Source organism: Anastrepha ludens, chromosome 4 (genome assembly GCF_028408465.1).
Source record: "Anastrepha ludens isolate Willacy chromosome 4, idAnaLude1.1, whole genome shotgun sequence".
Lineage (NCBI taxonomy): Eukaryota > Metazoa > Arthropoda > Insecta > Diptera > Tephritidae > Anastrepha > Anastrepha ludens.
In genome coordinates, this window is record NC_071500.1 from 47,300,132 (window position 1) to 47,318,780 (window position 18,649).

Sequence of the window (18,649 nt, forward strand, 5' to 3'; positions counted from 1 at the left end):
AAATAATTCTTTTCATGAAAATCAATCTACACATAATCCTCTAATCATCACAACGCATTAGTGCGTCCATAGACGAGTCTCGAGACGGTCTAATCTAAAAATTAAATCAACTAATTTGCGGATAAACTAAGCATTTTCCGACTGGCATTACTTGAGTCAGTGCAGAACTGGTATGATTTCTTCTGTAAAATATCAATATCTGAACTACAATATTTCCATACTAGCTTGCCTGTTCCCTGCAGGGTCTTTAGAATATTTGTGTATGCATGTATAGGGTGGGCTATGTTAAATTTGCTTTTTGAATCGGAAAAATGAAATGAAATGAAAAAATTAAATGAAAAAAATTAATCAATATTTTTTCAAATTTTTTTTTTTCAATCGTCTCTGGATGGTTCGCATAGCATTTGTCCTTAACGGCTCCCCACAAAAAATAATCCAACGGGCTTAAATCACAGCTCCGAGGCGGCCAATTGATATCGGAATTTCGGCTGATTATTCGGTTTTCAAAAACGGTAGCCAAAAGTTCGAGTGTAACTTTGGCAGTGTGACAAGTTGACCGGCTGTTGAAACCAAATGTCGTCCATGCCATCCTCTTCAATTTTTGGAAACAACTCGATGAGCACGTCACGGTAACGCTTGCCATTTACTGTAACCGCGGCTCCTCGCTCATTTTCGAAAAAAAATGGCCCGATGATGCCGCCAGACCAAAAACCGCACCAAACAGTGACTCGATGTGGATGCATTTGCTTCTCTACAGTAACGTGTGGATTTTCTGAGCCCCAAATCCGACAATTTTGCTTATTGACGTAGCCACCGTTATGAAAATCAGAAAAGAAGAAGAAGACTCACCACTTTGGAAATAGGTTTTCAATGTTTCCCAATTTTGTTCAAGCGTATAGCGTCCAAATTTCGTAAATGTCAAACCTTTAAGTAAATTATGAACACATTTGACATGTCATTTGTGTTACCATTCTCAAAAAAATAGGTGGTTCAAAAAGCAAACGCTAGATGGCCCACCCTGTATATGCATCAATTACATGCAAAGGGCATATTTAGATGCAAGCTAATGTTAACGTATAAATGCCACACATATCTATTTAATAAGAAGTGGAAGCAGAGAAAATTCGTATGCAAAGCGAAATACCCGTAAGTATGACTAGATTGCAGGTGTGCTGGAAGAGTAACCTGAATGGGAATTGCGTACAATGAAGATGAAAATTTGCATATGGAAATTTAATAACCGGAGAAAGAAAATGTAGAAAAAATATTTTTAAGAAGAATGCGAAGAACAAATTCCATTTTAAATGGTTGAATAGTAAACCGAACTTAAAATGATAGTACAAAACAGAAATATTTCTCAAATGAATTTTTTTTTATCAAAATCTGGTATATATATTCATAACATTTATCATTTTTCAATTTTTGGACCTGTAAAGTAGCAAGATGGCTCCTTTCGAGGTAGAAACACGTTCATGCGTTAGAGCTATTAATCAAAAACGAAAATGATTCATTAAGTCCCAGATGATAAGATATTTCGGGGACGTTATGATAATGTCCAGAGAACGAGCAACACGAAAAGCACTTGAATTGTGCCAGGCTGGAGACCGCAGAAGAGGATGTTCAAGAAAAATATGGCTTGAAGATGTGGAAGCAGTCTTAAGAAGCTCAACGTGAGTTGAAATTATGCTTACGTTTGAGTTGTTATAATTTTTCACAATTGAGGGATGTGGCCAAGCTTTTCAACTGAGAGATGACAGATTGACGTACCTACGAAAGTCGGTTCTGGGTAACCGGCTATTTTCGGGTAAGGACTGTCACTTCAGCAGCACTCCCCGTATATGTATGGGAAATGGTTTTGCTGCTACAACAACAACAAGCTCAACGTGAGGCGTTGGAAGGTTGTGGGTATTTGAATTGGGAGAGCTGGCATCTGGTTGTGAATGAAGCAATGGTTCATCAAGAACTGTGATGTTAAGATTAAGAAGAAGAAAAAGATAATTTCATGGCATTTATTTTTTAATATGTTAGCCGGCATATGTAAGCCGCGGCTACGAGTTACACGGTCCATTCGATTAGTCCCATTTTTGACTTTTTCCAGTAAATCTGGCCGTATTGCGTCAATGGTGGTTTGAATAATGCAATAAATCAATTGTTAAGCGCGCTGTATCGATAGCCGATTATCGATATTGATAGTTCCCATGCAACTAAAAAAAAAACACCCTATACAATTCTATACTTGACAAAGTTTATGTGTGTGCAAACCTGCACATTTAACATTTGCATGAGTTAAGAAACGCTCTTTGGCTATTTGCATTTAATTACGCAAATGTGACTTTTTAGAGTATTTATGAAACTTGGTACAATATTTCATGCTCATATATTTGTTTGCAAGCATATTTTAGGTGGTTGAACATACATATATAAGCATTTATATCGTGCATAAGAAATTAGTGTATAAGTATATGTTTCAAAAGAAAAAAATTAATTTGGGTTATAAAAAAATTTGTTTAGCTCGTATTCTGGTGAGGAATCGTCAAACAACTGAGACGGGACAAAAGCCCTAACAGAAATAATAACAGTTGCAAAATTGTTGGCTTATCTTTTATATTCATACTAAGATACTCAGATGTACACGAGACTGTGGTCAACAATTTCGGCTCAGTCGCTCATTATGTTTTGCCAATGGTTATTCCGTTCATCTGGTAGCCTCACGAAGAAGGTTGTTGTTCGAGGTGGAGTGGTAGTATATGGAAATAAAAAATAAAAAAAATGTAATGAAAGAGTAATGATATTACCTCCTTCTACGTTGTTCTAGTTTTGAGATGCTCCCAGCCTTTACAAAGGTATTAATAAACTTCAAATACTGGTTAAATAACTAGAGCACTAGCATTTATTGACAAGTTTTGATAATTTGAACTAAAAGGTAAGGTTAATTCTTCTACAAACACTTTATAAATCTAACTTAAATTTAAAAAAAAAATTGAGAAAAGTTCAAAAAATGTTCAACAAAATTTTACATTTCTGAAACAGAAGTTTTTAAAAGATTTCTGGTAAGCAGTTTTAAACTGTCAGAATTGGGAAAGATTGATCTGTTTAATAAAAAACAAGGTTTTAGACAGCGTGACCCGCTGTGGTGTGACTTTTTTAGCCTAATGCTGGAAAATATTATACGAGCCACATAACTTAGTCGCTCAGGCACCATTTATTATAAGAGTGTACAATTGCTGGCGTATGCCGATTATATGGATATCATCGGCTTTAATAATCGCACTGGATAAAGAAGCAAAGCGAATAGGTCTGGTGGTGAATGAGGGCAACACGAAGTATCTCTTGTCATGGCGAATATCTCTTGCCAACAAGTGATACTTTGGGCGATAAACAAACTAACACCTTACAAGTCTCTCAGCATGCCCGTCCTATTGTTTGGGGCAGAAGCTTGGACAATGATAGCATCAGATGAGGCGTCACTTGGAGCGTTTGAGAGAAAGATTTTTGGACCTTTGCATGTTAATGACGGCGAGTGTCGGAGGCGATGGAATAATGAGCTGTATGAGCTCTAGTACGACATATACATAGTGTAGCGAATCAAGATCCAGCGGCTTCGTGGCTCTGAAAGTATTCGATGCGATACCATCCGCTACTAGCAAAGGAACAGGAGGGCCTCTTTTGTGATCGAAAGATCAGGTGCAAAATGAATGAGGTGTCGCAGATTTCCGTGAGAAATAAACAATTAGCGAGTTTTGTTATGCTCAGTCAAAACCCCTAAAGTCGTTAGAAGAAGAAAAAATGGCTTACCAATAATGACAGCAGCCGAACACAAAGATGGGTTTTACGCTTTCTGGGCTCAATTACTCAATTGAATATGTCAAAAGCAATCCAAAAGATACTGACAAACTGTTAAGGTCACCCTTAACCATGACTAGAAGAAGTCCTTTCGAGATAGTGATTCCACTTCATTCTCCGGACTGCTGTAGTAAAAACAATCGAGATTTGAGGTATTGTTAGTTTCTTTAATTGTCTCTTAGCCAAGCGCGACTAGTGGTTGGTTGGTTTAATTAGTGATTCACCAAGAATACCCGACTATATCCAGTTTGTGGTTATAAGGTTGTTCAAGTCTGTGCCAGCTAGCTTTTCGAGGTTCTCAAAAACAGATTTACTAACGGTTAACAATCTCGCCTTATATAGGGCGGGGCATTTACAGAGGAAGTAGAAGATAGTTTCCATTTTCTCCGGCTGATTACAACTATGACAGTATGAATTGTAGGGACACCCATGTTGACTCCCTGCTCACCTATGGGCCAGAAGCCAAAGATCATTGACATGAGTCTACAGGCATCCCTTCGTTTCATATTTATCAAATATTGACGTTTGTTTGTGATTGTAGTTGGGCCATATCTTTCTGTGCCTCTAGTGATTAAAAACTCATTGCATTACGCAGCGTTCGCTGAGTTGAAAATAATCCCATCTATTCTATGAGCAGATCATAGTTAGTCAAGGGAATCTAAATTTTCGTTCACCATGCAATGAAACCATATCGCAGGTCCCTTGCTTAGCCATCTTATCACCCTATAAGTTTCCTGCAGTTCGCTTATTACCAAGTTCTCAGGTACCTAAAAAATATTAAATACTTATGAAATTAGAGAAATTGAAAAATGAAATAAAAATTAAAAATAAAAACATATCACATGTACTGCAGCTAACTCAGTAGGAACTTTTTTCGATATGTCATCAGTTTATCTTTTGAGTATTTTTTCTCTGCACAACTCTGTCTCTTAACAGGAGCCATCAAACATGCAAGACTACGCCGACATACGAGAACATGCACATTCCAAGATGAAGATAGAAAAATAAAGTACATACATAGTACAAGTTCAACAGAAAACGAACTTAAAATGTCAAAATTAATTTCGAAATTAATTAGTGAAGCAACTTTTTGTGTCAACATTCTTGTGCAGCACAGTTTTCGTATTCGCTAGCTCTGATATACCTTTGCAGCCGAGCAGTCACTGCGCTGGTAACTAAGGCAAAAGTTGGCACTGAAATAACCGTGAAAGGTCACCACTTGCCGGTCTTAGTTTTGCTGCCATTATAGTTTCCTCCTTGACGTTTAGTACGAATTCATTTGGCTCGTTGTTACTTTGTGTACTCACCATTTAGTTATTTTTTTGTATGCGTTCTCATTATTGTGCTCGTCGTCCATGGTTGCTTAGTTAGAATGAAATACGAAACACTTTTCGCTGTATCTCTGAGTTTTAACTTGCCTTTCCATCGTAGTCGTTTTCATTTTCGTTCATTTATGTTGGCGCTTTGCTTTCAGCTTTTCGCTTTTTTCAACTGGGTTTACAAAAAAATGTTAAACAATTAATTTAGCTTTCCTAACAGCTGAAAATTTCTGTACCATGGTTTTGCTTAGTAGAGAGATTCGAAATTAAGTGAAATAAATTCGCACAATTTTTCGCATGTTTTTCATTATTTAAGGTAAACTCAAATAATATTGTTCGATTTGAGCAGAAGGGCGGTTGAACAGAAACGGCTGCCAACTTCAAAGGCCACTTGTTCGCGAAAATGAATAAACTGACTTGAAGAGATAAACAAGAAATGACAGCTGCTTGTGAAAAGTTTAAAGACTTGCAAAATACTGGAGGATTTCCAAGTCAAGGTGCGTGAATTTCACATAGCACAATGATGATGAACTTTCTTCTTTCAAAACTTGCATTTGTCAACTAAGCGTTCATAAAATTCCATAACTCAGTTGAAACTTCTTCAATAGTTTGTCTCTGATATATACATCCTGGCTCTCAGGTTTGATACAGCGAGCTTATACATTAAAGTTTCCTTTAAACATTAATGACGTCTCCCTCAGGGGAAATAATCGAATGCGTTCACATCTGCACCAGAGAGATTTGTGTCTTTAATGAGTCAGAATGCCGTCTGATGCACGGCTGCCGATGATTGCACGGCTTCTTTGAATGCCCAACTTGAGCTAGTTTTAGCCTGTTTTATTTTCGACTGTTGTATAGCCGATCTTATGAATATTAGTAATGAGGCTACCAAGGACCCTCCAGTCTTCATTAACCCTTCTGAGATATCAGAGATGTGATATCGGGATAGAAAAGATGGTCTGGTCGCAGTTTTCCCCGTTATTGTGTTATCCAATATCTTATTCTACGAGGGCGGTTCAATAAGTACCCGTGCTTGATGACAGAGGGCGCTCATGAGATAAGTTGGTGTTAGCATCGTGTGCTGTCATATATCAAACGATGACAAAACAAATTTCAGACTGATTGGTAGGTTAGTTTAAGATTACATGATAAGTGGCGACGAAAAAATTGTCGGTTCTATGGGGGCCGCCATTGCTCACGGTGGACAACAAGTGGAGGAGGCTGTTAACTTCGCAGCAATGTTTGTTAAGCGATTTTTTGGGATGTAAATGGCGGCTCATGGATTTTTTAGAAAAAGGAAGAACGATCACTGGACAATACTACAGTTATTATTCCTAGAGTTATTGGATCGCTTTCAAAAAAAAAATTGAAGAAGACACGGTCGCATTTGGCGAAAAAGTAGGTGCTATTTTACCAGGATAACGCACGAGCACATTCATCCGGAGTTGTCGCCGCCAAACTGCATGAATTGTTTCCGCACCCCCGGATTCACCCGATGTAGCTCCCTGCGACTTTTTCTTGTTCCCTAACATGAAGAAATGGCTCGCGAGAAAAAAATTTAGTTCAAACAAAGAAGTCATCGCCGAGAAAGACGCGTATTTTGGTTGTCGAACCTGATTTTTTGTGGGGCTAAAAAAAGCCGGAGCGTTGGGAGAAGTGTATCTTTCTAAAAGGGGGCTATGTTGAAAAATAAAAAAAAGATGTTTGAGGAAATGGTACTTGGTACTTATTGACCCCCCTAGTAAGTCTCTTAATTGGATAAGGAAATTTGGTTTACTTGATACGGGTAGAGAGATTCTAGTTCCAATGCTTAGAAGCCATCAAATTAGCTAAACCCAAATGTCTCTATTTCCATACCTGATAACAGTTACACTTTTTTCTTATTTTTTTGTTGTTTTGTACATATATCGTCCCCTTAGTATTAAAATAGCCTATAAATTTTTTGATGTTTTGAGAAAATGAATTTCAAACTTTTTGTCGAAAGTAGCTCTCACTCAAATTTCGTTATGTCTGTAAATATTTATTATTTTTTGACTGACGTTTTGACCCACTTTGTGGAACTAGAATTTGACAACATTTTGACCACATATAAATGGAGAATCCAAAAATTCAATAAAAAAATAATAGCCTATGAGCACATAGGCTATTGTTATACTAAGGGGACGATATGGTACTCGTTTTCGTTTTGGTATGCTAAACACCATTCTGGGGACAAAAGTGCCAATCACACCATTATTTTGAGAAAGTTCAGGGTGAGGAAACATAAAACGTATTTTTTAAAGATATTTTCACCCCTTCCTTTCGCATAATTCAAAAAAAATAGCTGAAGACTTCAATCTAGTTGTCAAAATAACGATCATCTGTTTAACGATTAAAATATCAAAATGTAAAGTGAAAAAGGTTTGTCAGTAACCATTGCTGTGAAAGCTTTGTGGGATTGAAAAGAAAATATGCAGTGTTAGGTGAATTTTATACAATGAATTGATATGTACAAATCGATTTACCTTCGATTGAAGTAATCTGCTCCACATGGCTTTTTATTAAAGAAAACTTTTGATCAAAATAGGGCTAAAGCTCGAGGTCCTTTGCAGGGTATGATCGGACGTGAGCATGCCAAGCGACTGGAACCTGAGTGTGCCTTGCCCAATAGATAAGAAGTGTGGTCCTGGGATCTGCTCAAGTTACCGCAGGATAAGTTTGCTTAAAGTCGCATATACATATGTAAGTCCTGTCGAGCGTATTGTATGAGAGAATGAATCTCATCTCAACAAACGGATTGCGCCTTATCAGTGCGGCTTCAAACCTGGCAAGTCCACAATATGTCATATCTTCACAATATGCAACTCGGCACACACCTTCGCTTCATTGGTTTTAAAACCGTCTTTGCTAGCACAGATAGAAATCACCTTTATGCCGTTACGCCTGAGTTTGGTATTTCCGCAAAAGTAATATGGCTGCGTAAGTAGACGTTGAGCATTACCACAAACTCCGTCAGAACTCAAAGTAACCTCTGGAATCATTCGATACAAAACGAAATTCCAACTTCTTACTAGAAAAAATCTTTTGCGCTATCGACATTATCGGCGAAACCAACTCGGCTCAACGATGCTATGCGTAAAGAGAGAACCGAGCAATGTGGGTTATGCGGTGAATGAGGCCAAAAAAAGTGCCTGCTGTCAATATATAAGGAGTCCTCGTGTCTTGGACAATGTATCAGTGTTGGCAACCAATGATTCAAAGTTGTGAAGGAATAAACGTATCAAATCAAACGTAGAATAATTCTTGTAGACAATTAGGAACTAGCGCGCTCTCTGGAAGGATCAAACCTACACTGTACAAATCGCTCATCATTCAAGTTCTGATATATGTCAGAGACGCATGGACGACTGCAACAGCAGATGAGAAGGTTTAGGGAGCCTTCGAGAAAAAATTCTGCGCAACATCTTTCATTGCCCTCCGCGTTGGTGAGGAGTATCAAGCATGATATATAGAAAACGAAGAAACTCCAGCAAGGCGAATCTGCGACACAGTAATTCAAAAAGAAAGTCGAAGAAGAGAAAGGTCAGATCTCTGTTGAAAGGTCCAAGAGCTGCAGGATCCGTCGGCACAGAAGATTTCTACAGCTGGCGCTGTTTTCGGCCAAAACTGACACACGATTGTACCGCCACGCAAGTAAGTAAGTTAGGAACCATAATACGCGTTTTTAATCCTTCCAATGACATAACGTTTTTGGAAATCGGATAACAAATAACCAAGTTATTATAATAAAAGAATTTTGGTGGTTTTTAGAAATAAAAAAAATATTTATTTGATTATAATGCCAAAATCTTTTTTACATAAACTTTAAATATAGGGTGAACTTTTACATTCTTTTTGTACTGCCACTGACCCGATATTCAGTTTGTAACAAACTGCCCCACATCATAGGCGGCTCAAAATTAATCACTTTATCGGAACATTTATAATTTTTGTAAACAATTATATTTGACATTTGTCAACTAGACAGCTGCCGCATACAGACAAGCTATGGAGCATCAAAATAAAGATTTCCACTAATCAAAACTATTTTGCTTTTATTTACGAGTATTAAAAGTATATTTTGCGCCACCTTCAAAAATATCAATTAACTTACTAAACTTTAATTGGTTACACACGTACGGACTTTCTTCAATAAAATCTTCTTACATCTCCGATGAAGAATATTTAATATATACAACATAAACATGAATTCAGTTAGTTAATATATATAGGAAATAATTACAATGTAATATTCAAAATTCACATCTGTGATCTTTCCTGCTACTTAGGATTCAGAAGTGCTTTCTTGTGCCATCGGTTGACATTCACATAAATGGGCAATCATATGTCAAAGCAAAGTTATGCATTCAATTTGTTCAAATTAGTTTCTGTATGTGAATATGAAGTAGTAGCAAAAACAAGTGATGAATATTCGCACAAGGGCGGGCAAGTTACTCTAAAATTTCTATAAATATCTACCAGCTGTCGACTTTGTAATATGAAGTTTACACATACTTCGTTGGTGATATTTACAAATACACCACATATAACTACATAAGTAATATATGGTAGACAAATGTTTGTATGTACAGTATGTGGCTAAATGAAGTTGTCATAGGGAAAATGCAAACAATTATATTTGAAAAATTGAAGTAAAGCATTTTATTTCACTAAACCTTACATCAAACATACAAATGCGGTCTACAGGTTTAAATTAAAATTAGAGGGTGACAAAAAATAAGTGTATACAACATTTTTTAATGAAAATAATTTATCATTGATAGTAGCTCAAAACAAATTGTGAAATTTTAATAGACAATGTTCGAGTAATATTATATTCAGCCAGTTTCGAAGTGGCCACCTTTAGCACGAATACACAAGCTCAAAGGTTTCAGCTCAAAATATTGGGCTATAGGCCGTAGCTCGTCTACCGTTATGCGATCTCACTCTCGACGCAACGCTTGCTTCAAGGACTCCAAAGTTTTGTGGCGTTTTGCACAGGCCCTTGCTTTCAAAATCGACCATACGCTGTAATCTAGCGGATTCAGATCCGGGGAGTAGGGTGGCCATTCTTGGGAACTAATGAAAGAGGGGAAATTGGCTTTACACCACTCTTGGGTTGTTTTTGCTCTGTGGGCTGGTGTCGAGTCCTGTTGAAACGTCCACTCATCATCACCAAAGTGCTGCTGGGACCAGGGAAGAACAACTGCTTCTAATATGTCTTGACGGTAAACTTCTTCATTGATTTTGACTCCTTGGTCTATGAAAATTAGAGAAGTCTTGCCACTGGCGCAAATTCCACCTCACACCATGACAGATCGCGGATTTTTACGATGTTCAACAAAGGACGAAAGTCCAGCGACTTCTGTAGACCAATTTCTGTCGTTTTGATGATTGTGAGCTTCTTCAACGGTAAACAGCTTCTCATCCGTAAAGACGATTTTTTCCCAGCCCGTACCTGCAGCCCGACATTGAAGCGAGTGACATCTTTCGAGTCTTACTTTCTTGCTTTCATCTGTGAGCAGTTGGCATTTTTTTTAGTTTATAAGTGTTAAGTCCAAGTTATTTTTTTGCTTTAAGACGAACTGATTCACAGTTGATGCCTGTTTCACGAGCAATTTTCCTCATCGAGACCATAGAATTTTGTTAAACTCTTTTTTTGATGATTTTTCGGTTGTTGAAAGTGTTAACAGTTCGATTTCTTCCTCTCCCAGAACGGTCACCTTCATTACCAAGCTTCTTAAATCGTTTGATTGCACGAGAAACCAATGAACGTGCAATTCCAAGCTTCCGTGCTATCTCGCAGTTGCGTGCTCCTAGCTGATGCAGGGCTATAACAGCTCAGCGACTACTTGACATCGGTACACACATTATTTAAAAAGAGCTGGAACAGAAACGAATACTTTTTTTGTACAATAATCACAAAATAAGAGCATTCGCTAAAAAAAATTTGCAATCATCTACTTGCATAGAGAAGTTTGTATACAGTTATTTTTTGTCACCCTGTAATTTCATAAAGAATGCAAACCTCCAAGTGCATTTTTGCCATCTAAGAGATGATCATGAAAAATCCATCTGTCATTCGAAGGTGGCATATAAGTGCAGGCTCCTCCATCTGTGGTGAAGCATCAAGACGACACCACAAATTGGAGCAGGGCACGGCCAAATGTTTCTGCAATAGACTTTAGCGCCCAATATAAAAATATATGAGTATATATATATGAAATATTGTTAGACTGGTTTTTGTTTATTGTAATCTGGTAAATAATTTCATGTTTTTTGAGTTTGAAATTCAGGCGAATTAGAGAAGCATCGCCTATTTTTCAAAATTTTAGTTGCATTGTATTTCTTTTTTTTTTGTTTATCATTTTTGCATCATGCAAGTATCTCATTTTATGCTTCTTTGAAAAGTACGGTCATATTGGAGGCAGACGCAGTTTTTTTAATACCAACCAACTTTTTATTAAAATATTTTGTAAATTATACATACGTTTCTGCCCGAGCAGAGAGACATGCTTGAATCGACCATGTACAGGGTGGTTGCTATAGTAGTTTATTTTTAAAAATTCAATAAGTTAACAACACACATTTTTTCCGCTATATTATTAGTTTATCGGAGAGAGCAAACAACCCCATTATTTATGGACCACAATTCCATTCATGGGCCTGTCTCGACTATCTTCGTAGTGGCGCATCCTATTAACGTAGAGTTACAAAGTCTTGGTGACCATTTCTGGCTCTATTTCAATATTCTACAATAGCTTGCTCAATATTCTCCTTAAGGGATTGAATCGTTAAAGAACTTTGCAGTTCTGCAGCGTTCTAGACTGGACCATCGCTCTCTATTTAAATTGCACACATAATTGCTGATTCAATTCATGATTCCTGCGGAACTGATTCGGATTATTGGCTCTGACCCTTGTGAGGGAACCGCTGATCCACGGCTGGCAAATTTGTAGGCAATTTCGCTTGCGACAGAATTAAGCTTCTACTTACATTTTTGAACAATCTTTGAGGTTTGCTTCGTGTCTCCATGGCCTTCAGTGCAGCCTGACTGTCACTGAAAACTCCGATGTGCTTCCCGCTTCATATCCTCTCGAGTATCCATTCGGCAATGCAATATTTCACTCAGTTTCATTGTAAACCTTTCAATGAAGAAGACGATATTGGGTACTTCCCATAAGAAACGATTTGTTGGTTTGTTTTATGCTTCTCGTTACTATAAATTTTTTTTATATAACAGTTGTACACTGCATTAAATAACTAAAGCACTGGGACTATTAACAAATTTTCACAATTTATTTGTTTATTGTTTAATTTTAATAGGTACAATTTTATGTTTAGTAATTTTATCATCTACCAAAAATAAATCCATGTTTCCAATTTTTTGCAAATTTAAAAAGAAAAAAAATCAATACATTTTCAATAAAATTTGGTTCTTTTTACTCAGAATTTAAGCATTCGAATCTGCATTAAAATTGATCAAAAACTGTGAGTTCACTGGAATTTTAACAAGGGAACAAAAACGGGAAGTGTGCGCGCTATTAGGAGGGAGGGAAATACTCAGTTTGAATACTCTGAAATGATGGCGTTTTTATTGGCATGTAAATATTCTTTATATTTTTTAATGTGTCAATATACTAATATATATGCTTAAGTGTGTTTATTTAAATATTATCTTCTTCTTAATTGGCGCGATAACCGCTTACGCGATTTTGGTCGAGTTTAACAAAGCGCGCCAGTCGTTTCTTTCTCGTGCTAACCGGCGCCAATTGGACACACCAAGTGAAGCCAAGTCCTTCTCCACCTGATCTTTCCAACGCAGAGGAGGCCTTCCTCTCCCTCTGCTACCCCCAGCTGGTACCGCATCGAATAAATTGATAATAAAATATTATATTGTACAATAGATATACAATAGAGTATTTTCAAGCATGGACAGTCTAGTAGGAGTTTCGTTGAAATTTTTTTAAGATTTAGTACAAGGTCTAACATTTTTTAATATGATCACCTTTATGAACCCTGTTTCTGTTATATCTATTCTATACATCCCCTAGGATATCGGAAAAGTGCTCCAATAACTCTATTGCGACTCTCCAATCTTCAGAAGAGATACTTGTGGAGCAAATGAATAGAATTGCGGCGTTAAGAAAAGCAGAGATCGCTCAGAATTCTAAGTTGAAGGCTATTTTACAGCACTTCTGGTATACAGGGGCGAAATTCACACAAATGACCTACAAAGAGGTTGAAAAGCACTGCTAAAAAGAATACAATTAGGTATATTATTATGTTTGAAAACACTTTTCCTACCAAAATTTGCCAATTGCTTCTGGGGCGATGCTCATAAATTTGGCCGTTCTTATTTGAAGTTTCTTCTCATTTGACAATCAATGTTGCCCCAAACATTGCATGTTGCCCCAAACGCGTGTTGCTAGCGAAATTTCCCGACTGCACTATTGGCAAAAATTCGAAATTGTATCGGATCGATTTGAAAGTTGGGGGTTTTCGGGGTCGCTAATTACAAAATTTGAAGTCACATTTTGGAAATTAAAAATGAAGGAAATTATTTTAAAAATCCGAGCTCGTTGGTTACGAATTTGAATGTGGCGGAAAATATTTAAAAAATCTATCAGAAAAATCTATCGCAATTTTTAATTCTACTTTTTGACAGAAATCTATCCATTTTTCTACTTGCAACATTAAATTTATTTTTTCCTGTTTCCAAAAAAAAAATGAAATAGGCGATTAATTAATATTTTTAATATGTATTTGAAAAAACAGATCGCAATAAAGACTTGAATTTAAAAAAATATTCAAAACGATATAAATAAACTTTTCGCATGAAATGCGTTGCAGCTAAACGATTTGGAATAAGTAAATATTACAAAGAAGCAGCCACACCTGGCATAGGAAATAACTGTATTTTGAAAAACAATGGTTGACCTTGTATCAGGAAGCGCATCCAGTTTCAACGATCTATTTCTTAAACAGTTAATCGTATAAAAAAATGTTTAATACGTTAAAATATCAAAAATGAATACTGAATTAATGTATCGAAAGTGCCTTAGAAAGCGGGATATTTGCGAAAACCTAGTTTTTATGACTTTTGACCTTTAAGATTTTATGAAGCGGACACGAGATTTTATGATACTATTGACACAATTTTTAGAACGTCAAAAAAGTTTTGAAAAATTTCAGCTTTTTATCCATTCCCTTTATTCCCATACGTCGACGCTGGAATAGTAGAAGTTGCTTTCGACCCCATAAAGTAGGCGCATAAAGAAGTTAAAGTTAACACTTTGAGAAGTAATTTGGTCTATTATTTTATTAATTTGATAGAGGAAAGTAAAGGAGGGTTTCATTTAGATTATATTTATAAGCAGTGGTAACTAATGATATATTTTTTCTTAAATGCAAACGAAAAAATACCAGTCATTACAATATTAAAGGTTATCATTAAAAAAATATAATATTGGATAGCCAATCAATGAAAGCTAGAATATCGTAAATTATTTGTAATATTTAAGAAGTCACAGAATTTTTTTCCATGAATATTTGTGTTCAAAATTATATAGAATCATATAATATGAACCTCATTAAAAACTGTTTGAAAATTATATTTTTGCCCAAAATCTTCAGCTTCTGACCCATTGTAGATTGTGCAGTTAGTACTAGCCGTTAGATATAAAACATAGCCTGCCAAGTTAGACAAATATTATGGCTGAATTACACGACTCATAATTTGGGTACTAATTTATAGAAAATTTCCAAATGTCGCTAATGTGCGAGCACAAAATTCGTATGCTCCTATTGAAAAACCCGTTATCTAAACGTCTATGCCACTTATTAAGTAAATAGTATGGAGAATTTTAATTTATTTTCCAAAACTATTTCCATGCACGGCATTTATGAAATTTCATCACTTGCCGTTGTATGTAATTGTATTAGTTACTTGAGCTTGCCAGCCTTGACATATTTGTTTGCAAGTCAGGTAGTCATGTGAGTGGCGCTTGGCTTCAATGTAGTTAACAACTGCATAGTCAAATATAATACACCCGTATGCCTACATATGGTATATTGTAAATTTAGGTATGGACATACACACACAACAAATACATTTTAGCAAGTACAAAACTTCCATCTGCAAGCATCTTAAAATCTGCATGCTTTTGAATTTATGTTTCAATTACATACCACACAGCATTCATTATACGTGCTTACATTTGTTTATCTTTAAGTGTCTAAATAGTCGCAACAACAACATGCTGCTGTGGGATTAAGTGATGCCAGGCAATATCTGAACGACATACAATTTTATAAGCTTAACTCTGTTACTTGTCTGTGTTATATTACGTAACACAATTTCGAAGCAGATAAATATACAAATCAGTATCATTAGGGTAAGCGCTTTTTCTCGGTGAAATTGTTGATATTATTCGGAACACCCTGTGGAAGTATGTATGAAACCACCCAAAACCTAATAAATATGAATTACTAATTCAATCGGTTAACGTTTAAACTTTTAACGTCAACATAATGAATGAAAATTAAGTATTTTTCTAAAGTATAACTTTTTTTAAAAAAACATTGCAATCGAATCGTTAGATCTTTACGATTTCGGAACATTATTGATGGTCAGAATGGTGAGATAAGTAACGATTTTATGGCATTTTTATAGTCGAAGCGAAACAGAGAAACAGTGAAGTGAACCAAAGATGATAGATGGCTGCCATGCCACTGGGTACTCGGCAGCCGAATTTTATTGATTCGCTCATTTCACACTTAATCACTCGTCCAATCAGTCGTTGTTCAGGGGGCAACACAGTAACATTGTATATCACTAACACAATTTCAGATGTCTTGACCGCGTTGACGTCAGACGAATTCGCTGACAACCGGTTAACGGTCTGATCTTGCCACACTTTCTGAATTTATTTTAACAATGGAAGTGAACTACTAAAACATTGCAACTAGTGCTCTTGCATACAATTGCATCGCTGGAGCGGCATTTCCCCGAGATGGAGAGAGAACAGAAAGTGTGGCCAACATCTAACCGTAAATAGACTCTCATCAGTTTTGAAGGAATCAGTTGCTTTGTTGAGTTACCAGGAGATATGACAGCGTTTTGCTTACAAGAGAGGTCAGCAAAAACCAAGATTGTGTTGGTAATATACGAGCCTTTTTCCTGCTATGTCGTTGCCGTCAGAACGAGGACTGAATGAACAACTGATTGTATTCAACGAACCTCACTTTAAACATTTTGCCTCACTTAATTTGCCTCTCTCCCTGTCAAATCCTCTATTAAGTAACAACCAAAATTACTCGCATATGGCCAAATTTTTTCACTGATTCGTATTACACATTTGAATATATGTATGTACCTCTAAAAGTTATGTGAATCTCATTATGAGATTAGTAGGGACTATTTGTTTTTTGAGACTCTAGTCAGAACCTCTGAACCTCAAGAATTTTATATTTAGTTGCTGCTTTTGATAACCGTACATTTGTAGAAAATGTCCAGCCAAAAGGGAATGTCTTTTTCCCCCTCATACAAATCATGACCACCCTAATGCACACATTCTTATAGTAACTATGCACAAATATAATGTATTTTGACACCTTGTGGTTTGATGGCTAGCCTACCATGTAAAGTAATTACAAATGTGATCACCTAACTTTAATTTGTTACATTGATTGTACTTGTAGTTGCAATTATTTGACTCCTGTTAGGCTTATTTTTCTATTTGTGAAGTAAATTCAAGTTTTTCTCCAGCTCACATCTTTATATATTTGTTCTGTTAACGAAAAGTAAAATTTAGCATTTGAAATATTGATATATCTTAGGTCATCACCAAGTAGAAATTTTGTATTGACCTGGTTAGAAATGTGAAAAAGTTGGAAATAAGAACTAGTTTGCTATTAATTGCTTGCAAGTAGCGAAAGTCTTTACAGATTAGGTTTCTTAACCGTTATTTATAGCTGGAATATATGAGTAAGTTAGTTAAATTCTTATTATTTTGGATCACGTTGAACTTTGTTTTCGGCTTCGACCGAGTTCGTCCCCAAGAGTTCGATTTAGTTAAAGCCGATATGACCGAACTTTGGCCGAATATTTCTTTCTTCTTCTTTTTTCTCGTAAAATAGCTGAATCCGATACGGCCGCCAATAGAGGGTCTTTTCGACCCTTTATTTGAGAAGTACTCTAAATTTCCTGTTAAAAAGATTTTAGAGAGTTAAAAGGTTCTACAAATATATTCTTTGTAAAATTCCATTATGGGTATTGACCCCCCAAAAATTCGATTCACTAATAAAAATCGCTAAAAATTCATTCATATTAATTTTTCTTTAATTTTAAGTTTCGTGAGGTCGTAGTGGCCACCGTACCCTAGGGAGTGCGTACGTTCGAATACCCGTGCATGAAATAGCAAAGCGATAGAAAAAGTATTTTCTAATAGTGGTCACCCGCGGCAGACAATGGCAAGCCTCCGAGTATGCATATTTCTGCCATGAAAAAGCTCCTAATAAAAAACCGTTTTGCCTTTCGTTCTTAAAACTGTAGGCCCCTCTATTTGTGTGCTGATACCGCATTGAATACTTTCAGAGCTGAAGCGTTTGTATCCATTTGGACGACATGACCCAGCTAACAAATATGCTGGATTTGTATTTTCTGCATTATGTCTATTTCTTCATAAAGCTCATACTATCTAGTCCCGTAGCCAGCGGTCATTTTGACCTCACCATTTCATGCCGACTGATTTTAATACTGGAGGCAGACGGCATCCAATGGATGACGAAACCTACCGTCAGCTGGTCCAGTAGCGGTGGGTACGTGCGTGGGATGCTGCGAAACGTGTCGAAAAAAAATTTTTAACAACTAACTTAATACCGGCTGAAATTTTTTTTGTGTATTGTTGACATTTAGTAGACCGTCAGCCGAAGCAAGAATGTATCATTGCGTTCAAACATCTCGGCCGCGCGCGGAATATTCAATGCTTCGGCTAACGGTCTTCCCACCGCTATGACCATCATTATTATATTTTCATGTGTCCAAAATTAAGTAAAAAAATTTGGCCGGATATAATCTGGGTCGTTCCGGTTTCGTTGAACCGACTACCGTGGGAACGACAGGTAGTCTTGTTCGTAGGCAGAGAAATATACACTTGTTAATGATTAATATGTCATTATTACTGGTGTTAGTGCTGATCCCTAAATACTTCGAAACCATAACTGTAAACAGTAATGTGGGTGCTAATGCGCGAGTGCGCCCACTGTTTGCTTGGTTATCAGTTGCTATTTATCAATCCAACGTTCAATAGTTACTTTAAGTTTTACATTGGCAATCTAATTCTAAGGTCTAAGGTAAAAATAACTTATGATTGTCTGTTTGACTAAATAAATAAATAAAAAAAAATTAAAAAAAAAAAAACGCAAATAAAAATCTAGTCGCTCCCGCTATTTTAATCCATGGCTCA

General features: G+C 36.4%; 1 protein-coding gene across 3 annotated transcripts in view; it reads right to left on the minus strand.

The window, feature by feature from the left end:
• Positions 1 to 18,649, minus strand: part of LOC128862199 (collagen alpha-2(IX) chain) — a 386,091-nt gene that overhangs the window by 42,504 nt on the left and 324,938 nt on the right. The window lies entirely within an intron of this gene.